Here is a 7741-nt window from a genome sequence, read left to right as displayed (position 1 = left end):
ACAGTAAACAGGACCTTCTGCTGGACGCTTTTCTTTTTTTGGGGGGGAGGAATGGGGGGTGCATTAACTCCTTCAGTGCTGCTGCCTTTTAAAATGCTTTCTCACCTCTGTGAACTGGCCCCTAAAGTCCTAGGAGCTTTCGAGCTCACCAAAAGCTCCCTAGCAAAACAGACTCTCTCCTTTGCTGATCTAAAGGGTCACCCTTATAAAATCAGTAACAGTTAGTACTTGGTTAGTGCCTTTTCTCCAAGGACCTCAAGGCAATTTACAAACAGTAATTAACAAATAGCACTGCTCTGCCAGCCTCCTGGACATGCGATTTGGGGGAGTTCTGCCAAGCACGGTATGGCAAGATTGGGCCCCAAGATTTTCACCAGCATTTTAGGGCACCGTTCTCCAAAACACTACAGCTCACACTAATGTCACTGCAGTATGGCAGATCACGGCATCCGTTCAGCGTTTTATTCTTTTCATTAGGGGAAGTGCAGACTTTTGTAGGGGATCATGAGCAATGCAGCACGTGAGAAGTAAAAGTGGTCTTAGTATTACATAGTGCTCCCCGTCCTTAAAGGTCCCCTTTACAAACACACTGATATGCACAAAGGAATCACACGGCTGAAAGACAGCCTCCGCGGGCATGGAATGGGGCGAATGTTCATCACTGCACAGGCACACCATGCAACTGTTTGGGACAGGAAGTACTATGCCCACGGAATCACCTACCCCAAGCATTCGAAACATATAAGGCCTCAACAATCATGAGACTTAATAATAAAATAATAATAATAATAATAATCTCAATCATGAGAAATAATAAAATTATACTAAACTGGAGGGTTTTTTGTCTCCTGGTTTCTGAGCCTTTAGAATCCACTTGGGTCGCATTTCCAAGATTGTCTCTGCAACCACAAAGACTAAAAACGTCCTTTTTGGAAGAACTGGAAGTTGAGAATCTCATGAAATCACCGGACTCCAGAAGCTGAGACATTAGGAAACACCAAATATTGCAAGGCTTGCAATAAAATCACAAGAGGTGGAAACACTGCATCCGTTTGGTGCTGCATAAGAAATGTAGGGAGATAATATGTACTAATCCATCCTGGTCTGGGACAAAGGCTGAAAGGGGGAGTAGAAGGGTAAAGTGACTTGCCAAGGGTTGCATAGCTGATCAGTGACACAACCAGGAATTGAACTCGACTCTTCTAAAACCCGGTCCACTACTTTACCTCCTGGACCCTGGTGCCTGGCTTGTTGTCTGAAAGTTATCTCTGCCCTTCTGTGGGAGACACAATAACGAAGAGCATTTTACTTACTGCTGCTTTAAATTTAGGAGCATTTCCCTCACTTCCTCCTCTTGCTCTTTTTCGAATGCTACCATACTGGCCAAGAGGAACATGGCAGAGAGGCAGAGGGGCAATGCTTTCCCTGCTCAGGAACAGACACAGTAGAGAAAGAAGCTGCATGTTAGAGTTTGCCCACGAAAGTGCGCCAGTCTCCCTGATGTTTTGTTATTGCCTGGGGAACCTGCCACTCCAGCCTTCAGGTGCTTCATTGAAAACAGTTAATTACTAAGGTCTCACTCCTGCAAAATGATTGACATGGGCAGACCTGTGGACCTGCATAGGGCCCCAGTGAAGTCCAGGAGACTCCACAGGGGGGCAGGATAGTGCCTGTATGGATCAAATTGCAGGATAAGGGCCAAAAACAGTTAAGGAGGAAACTGGAGGGGGAAAATGGGTGTATTTTTAAGAAGGCTTTGTCTACACTACAGAGTTTTGTTGACAAAAGTGAGATATCTGCTACAATGACCCCGACTGTGGAAAAGAATTTTATAATTTTTTCCCTAGTCAGCTGCACCACAACACTTGCAGAGTGCTCTTTCCCCCGTGTAGAGCGCTCCCCCATCCCAGCCAACACTCACCGCGCTTTGGGTGTTCACAGAGGTGTGTGCTTGCCAAGGGTCAGTGAGAAAGTGATTGGTATGTTACCAGAGATGTACTTTACTGAAATGTTTCAGTGCTGTGTGTGAACTTAACAATCAGGTTTCTGTGCATTGTTCCTTGTGCTTTGGCAGATGTAGCCATGAGGAACACCCCTCACACACCAGCCGAGCATCTCTGCCAGATAAGAAAACGCCTAAGAGCAAAGAAGACGTGTTCCAGGAGGTACTTCACTTCTCCAGTGCAGAGGAAAGGGAACACAGGGAGTGGATGGAAGCCGAAAGGCAGAACAGAAAAAAAAATCAGGAGTTTGTTAAGGACGCTATTGAGCAGATGATTAAAATAATGGAGGAGCAAACGCAGATACCCAAATCCTTAATAATGCTGCAGACTGAGCAGATCCATGCCCGCCCTCCCCTGCAGCACATTCAAAAATCTTTTCTGTGCCACCCAAAACTCCACCCGCACAGTCTTTTCCGCTTTCTGGGACTTCTCAGTTTCCCCTTCACTCCACCCCCTCAGATAACTTTCACAATGATAGCTGGACCTCACACAGCTCTGAGAGTCTGCCCTTCCCTGGTACCTCCTTTCCCACTAAGGTCTTTATTTGTGTCTGCGTGTGTTGTTTCTTGTGCAATAAAAGCAAAGTTTTTGAATGGTAACTCATCTTTATTTGTTTCCTACAAATTGATAGCAGGCACCACCAATACATACACAGGCAGTTTAATCATTTGCTTACTGGAATGTAAGGCCTCAAATTTCACCATTGCTTCCTAGGAAAACTTCATGTAATGTAACATTGCAGCACCAATCACAGAGATATACATTGCTGGTTCTCATTTTCAAAGTGTTGCCTCAAAGCCTCCCTGATTCGAATTGCCTCCCTCTGGGCCCCTCTGATAGCCCTGGTATCTGGCTGCTCAAAATCAGCAGCCAAGCGGTCTGCTTCAGCACTCCGCCCCTGAACAAACCTTTCACCCTTAGCTTCACAGAGATTATGTAACATATAACACGCAGCTATGACCATGGGAATATTATCCTCATTGAGATCTAACCTGCCAGCCATAAAGGGATCGCCAGCATGCCTTTAATCTGTCAAAGGCATATTCCACGGTCATCCGGCACCTACTCAGGCTATTGCTGAACAGCTCCTTACTGCTGTCCAGGTGTCCCATGTAAGGTTTCATTAGCCATGGATGTAAGGGGTATGCTGGGTCTCCAGGTGTTTTTCTTAAAGCCCCCAATTGCTGGAATCAGGTTGTTACCTGAGAATCTGAGCTTTTATTTTTTTAAGTAAGTTTCTACCTCTTGTGGTTGCAGAGAAAAGCTTGAAAACATGACGCCTAAACCCTTCAGCACAAGGAGGCAAATAAAAAGAACCCAAGAGTTATTATTTTAAAATCTATGATTTTTATGCTAATATAATGACTTCTTTTGAGGACCTAACTCAAGATTGTTGAATGCTTGGGGCTGGCAATACTGAGATAGGGCATAATGAGAGAGGTGGTTTCTAAATAGCTAAAATTCAAACCATAAAGAACTTGAACTGCACCTGGGAAATAACTTGAAGCCTTTACAGATTCAGGATCAGGAGCATAACATGCGCCATACAAGACATACTCTAAGCAAGGGCAAAACTACACTACAAAATTAAGTCAACCTAAGTTAGGTCGCCATACAGCCGACCACACTACGTCCCCTTTGTCGGTGATGTGTGGCCTCAACTGTGTGGGGCATTGTAGGGCACCGTTAGCTGAAGTGCCCCCGACCCACACAGGGCTCACAACTGGAGCCACTGCCCTCCCCCATCCGGGGCCAACAGCTGTGAGCAGAGGTGGAGTTTTTAGGTGGGTGTAGGGGACGACTTACGTCAGCGGAAGCACCGTTGTAGCATACACGCTTACAGAGTTAAGTAAACGTAAGGTGCCTTCCGTCTCAATCTAACTTTGTAGTGTAGACCAGGCCTAAGAGGCAGGTGCATTCTGTACTGAGTGAAGTTTTCATGCAGTCTTCGGGTGTCACTCCTTGTGATGCGAACTGCAGTGACCCAATCTAAGGGTGACAGAGACACAGATACCTGCGGCAGAAGCTGCACCAAGGAAGAAAGGTCACAATCTCTTTATTCGAGAGACAGATGAACAAACCCACTGCTGCTACTTGACCATCAGAAAGCAGTCAGCAGTCCAGCGGGACACTGCTTAATTGCACGTCTGACTAACAAAAGGCAGTGGTGTTGTAGAACTTTTGGTTCCAGGATACTAGAGAGACAAAGTGGATGAGGTAATATTTTTTAATTGGATCAACTTCTGTTGATGGAAAAAACAAAAGGCAGGCAACAATCCTTCATTAAGCAGGCTGACACACCCTATGCCTTCTCCTCCAGACAACATCCCCAACCAACTAGTGTCGTCTCCACCCTGTGTGAATTGTGTTTCAGCCAACTAGCCCTCACTGAGACCCTACATGTCCAGAGTAGATAATCCTCCTAGTTCAAAGAGAAGGAAATGCAGAGCTGAACAGCAGCAGCATCATGAAGGCACCACAGCCCATACTGCTTCTCCATCTCCCCCTCGAGCCTCACGGAAGCATGGGTCAGAAGCAGGGTGCCATTGTTTTTTGCACCTCCTCATACAGAGAAGAGGGTTTTAAGGCACAAGAACATTTGCCTGATGCTTCCTTTTGGATTCTCTCTGAAAACAGTAGAGCTACTGAACCATTGCTTCATCAATCACTCCAGAGTCATGGTGTCAAAAAACCCTCCAGGGCAATAGTATCAAAGACAAGTATAGATCCAAAAGAGGCAGTATGGGCACATGGATTGTTGACTGCCAAAAAGAGATGAAAAGAAAAACAAGGCTCAGTGCTCTGCCATCATAACTCAGGCCTTGTCTACACCTAAAACTTAGGTTAACTTAATTACTCTGCTCAGGGCTGTGAAAAAATTTGCTCTCTGTGGGACATAGTTAGGCTGACCTCACCCCCACTGTAGATGCAGCTCAGTCGACAGAAGAATTCTTCAATAGACCTAGCCACTGCCTCTTGAGGGGTAGATTTCCTACAGTGATGGAAAAACCCCTTCTGTGTCTACAGTACGGCATGACAGCAGCACTGCTGCAGCTGTGCCACTGTAGCACTTGCGGTGTGGACATATTCTTAGCCTAAAACCAGACCAGAAGGGGCCCCCGAAATCTGAAGACTCTAGTGATTGCCAGTTGTCTCTCCACAAGTGAAAAGCTCCATATCTAATGCTCTGAGTTCCCAACCAAGGGGGGGGGGAAAAGTAATGAAGCCTGGTCTAATGGTTATGGCACTAGACTGGGCTTTAGAAGAACTGGGTTCAAGTCCTTGCTCTACAAAGGACTAACTGAATAATCTTAGGCAAATCACTTAATCCCTCTCTGAGCCTCAAGTCTCTGCCATAAAATGGAAATAAGAATCCTACTTTCTGTCTATTTACAGTATGTGCCCCTTCAGGGCAGTCTGTCTTACCAGTGCATACGGGCAATGGGGCTCCAGTTTCAGCTGGACCCTTAAGACACTACTGTAATACAAAACCCAGCAATAATAAAAGGGCAGAATTTTATCTTGCCAAGCTAAACATAACCACACTGTTGCTGCAATACAATGGCATTCTACTAAGTCAATAGCAAGATCAATTTGAGGTTCATTTTATGGAGGCCTGTTTCTGTTTTTCTTAATGCAACACAGTAACTGGCACTCTGAAAACGCATCATATATCTTACTAGGAGGCTGCCCCCACACAACACCTTGTCCCCATCCCCATAACTTTTAGATACCAAAACACTGGCATCTCAGGCATAAAAAGAGAAGATTGATTTCATCCCCACAGATCACCATTCAAATGATTTTTGCTCTTTAACTGTAATTACATCTCTCTGATTAAATTGTTTCCCCCATCCCTGTGCTGTGCTGACCCTGCTGTGTGGGATTGCAGGGGGGGAAAAAAAAAGATCCCTCTTCCTCCTGTTTTTGTTAGGATCAAAAATAATGTGTATTGTAAAAGCAAGGACAAGAACTATATGTAAGAAAGTCATGTCTATCTATATCTATATCTATATCTCCTGGGGCAAATATAACCCATCTCCCATTGCAAATAACTGTTGACTTCATAGAGAATTATAATATGTGCAATAGTGAAGAAAATAAAAAAGAGAATGCTGTATGATTCCAGTCTGTTTTCTTTTTACAGGATATTTCAACCTATGTAAAATCTTCAGTCTGTAGCCTTTTACTTTATTTAAAGGGAATTTAGTGATGTTCTATTATACCACTGTGGCTTCGGTTCTGGTTGCTACAGTTTCAAGCTCAACAGACTGAAATTGCCTCTGGTGCTTTTCTGAAATGTGGAGGCTCTAGGGACACATGAAGTCCAAGGATAATGACCACAGACACAATCACAAATACAAAGTCATATCTGTACTGCAAGTGTTATTAAAGCACAAGAAAAGTTAAAATTTCCCGTGCATATGGAAATTCTATAAAAAAACCTATGCAATAATTATAACTGTAGTCATACTCACAGCCTCAATGATATTCTAGGGTCTGATGGCCCTCTCAATAGACAATCATCACTAGAGGGATGGTTCCTGCTGAGGGTTCCTGTGGGGTCGTCCCTTGGTCTTCCTACTTTTACCAAACCATGGAACCCTCTTTTATATTGACCACACCTAACACCTTCTGTATATGCATGAAAGTGTCAACCCTATTTTCCTTATTTGTATTTCCACACCCCATGAACATTGGTTGCCCTATTTTTCATAGGTTGTTCGTACAGTCGTTCCTCTTATTCTCATTAGCATTTACGCCTGACATGTATCCTGTAGTCAAGACAGACATTCAAAGATGTTACAATCAGGTATCTCATGATCTTGGGAAATACACTGCGGTCTATCACAATCACCTATTGGCACATCTTTACAGTCACCTTCTCACCTTATGGGCATAGGGTTATTCCTAGGTCACTCATTCATGTTAAGTATTCTTAAGCCTATGGCCTAGTATTACTAAGCTAAAATCTTACAGCTCTCAGCCTGCAGACCTTGCATTTCAGCCATGCTTTACTTGTATACCTACTACACAGTCATTACTCCTAAATATTTATCAATCCTATACTTCTATAATTCTACAACTTAAATCTATTTAGCATACATTGATTATATATGAAATAGCATACAAATTGACCATAACTTCACATAATACAATAATAGATGATAAAATGAACTAATTGGCTATGAGACTGACGATCTCAAAGCACATTACAAACTTAGGTCTCTGTCCTGCCAACATTTATTTATACATGTAACTTTATGAGTTCAATGGGACTATGCATGTGAATAGAGTTACAGTTTTGTCCTTTGCTCTTAGCTCAACAAAAACAATATGAAGAAAACATACAGGCACAGTTAACTTTCAGATAACCATGTTTACTAAACAGCTGATTAGTTTTGCTAAAAAACTGGCAGCTTCTAAAACATAACACACACAACGAGTGCCAATAGAAGGCTCAAAAATTATTTAAAGGGATAGTGCATTCCTATACACTAGTTACTCACATACATGCTTGTAAGATCAGGCCCTTAACTAGTCCCCACAACACTCCTATGAGACCAGTATTATTTTCCTTCCACTTTAGAGATAGGGAACAAGCACAGAGGGTGAAATTCTGGCCTTAAGTCAGTTGGAGCTTTGCCATTGGCTTCAATAGAGCCTGGATTTCAAGTGACTTGTCCAAAGCCATGCTGAAAACCTGTGGCAGGGACAGTCAGGAAAGCTGGATTCTT

Source organism: Dermochelys coriacea, chromosome 1 (genome assembly GCF_009764565.3).
Source record: "Dermochelys coriacea isolate rDerCor1 chromosome 1, rDerCor1.pri.v4, whole genome shotgun sequence".
Taxonomy (NCBI): Eukaryota; Metazoa; Chordata; order Testudines; family Dermochelyidae; genus Dermochelys; species Dermochelys coriacea.
Note: the sequence above shows the minus strand (reverse complement) of the source record.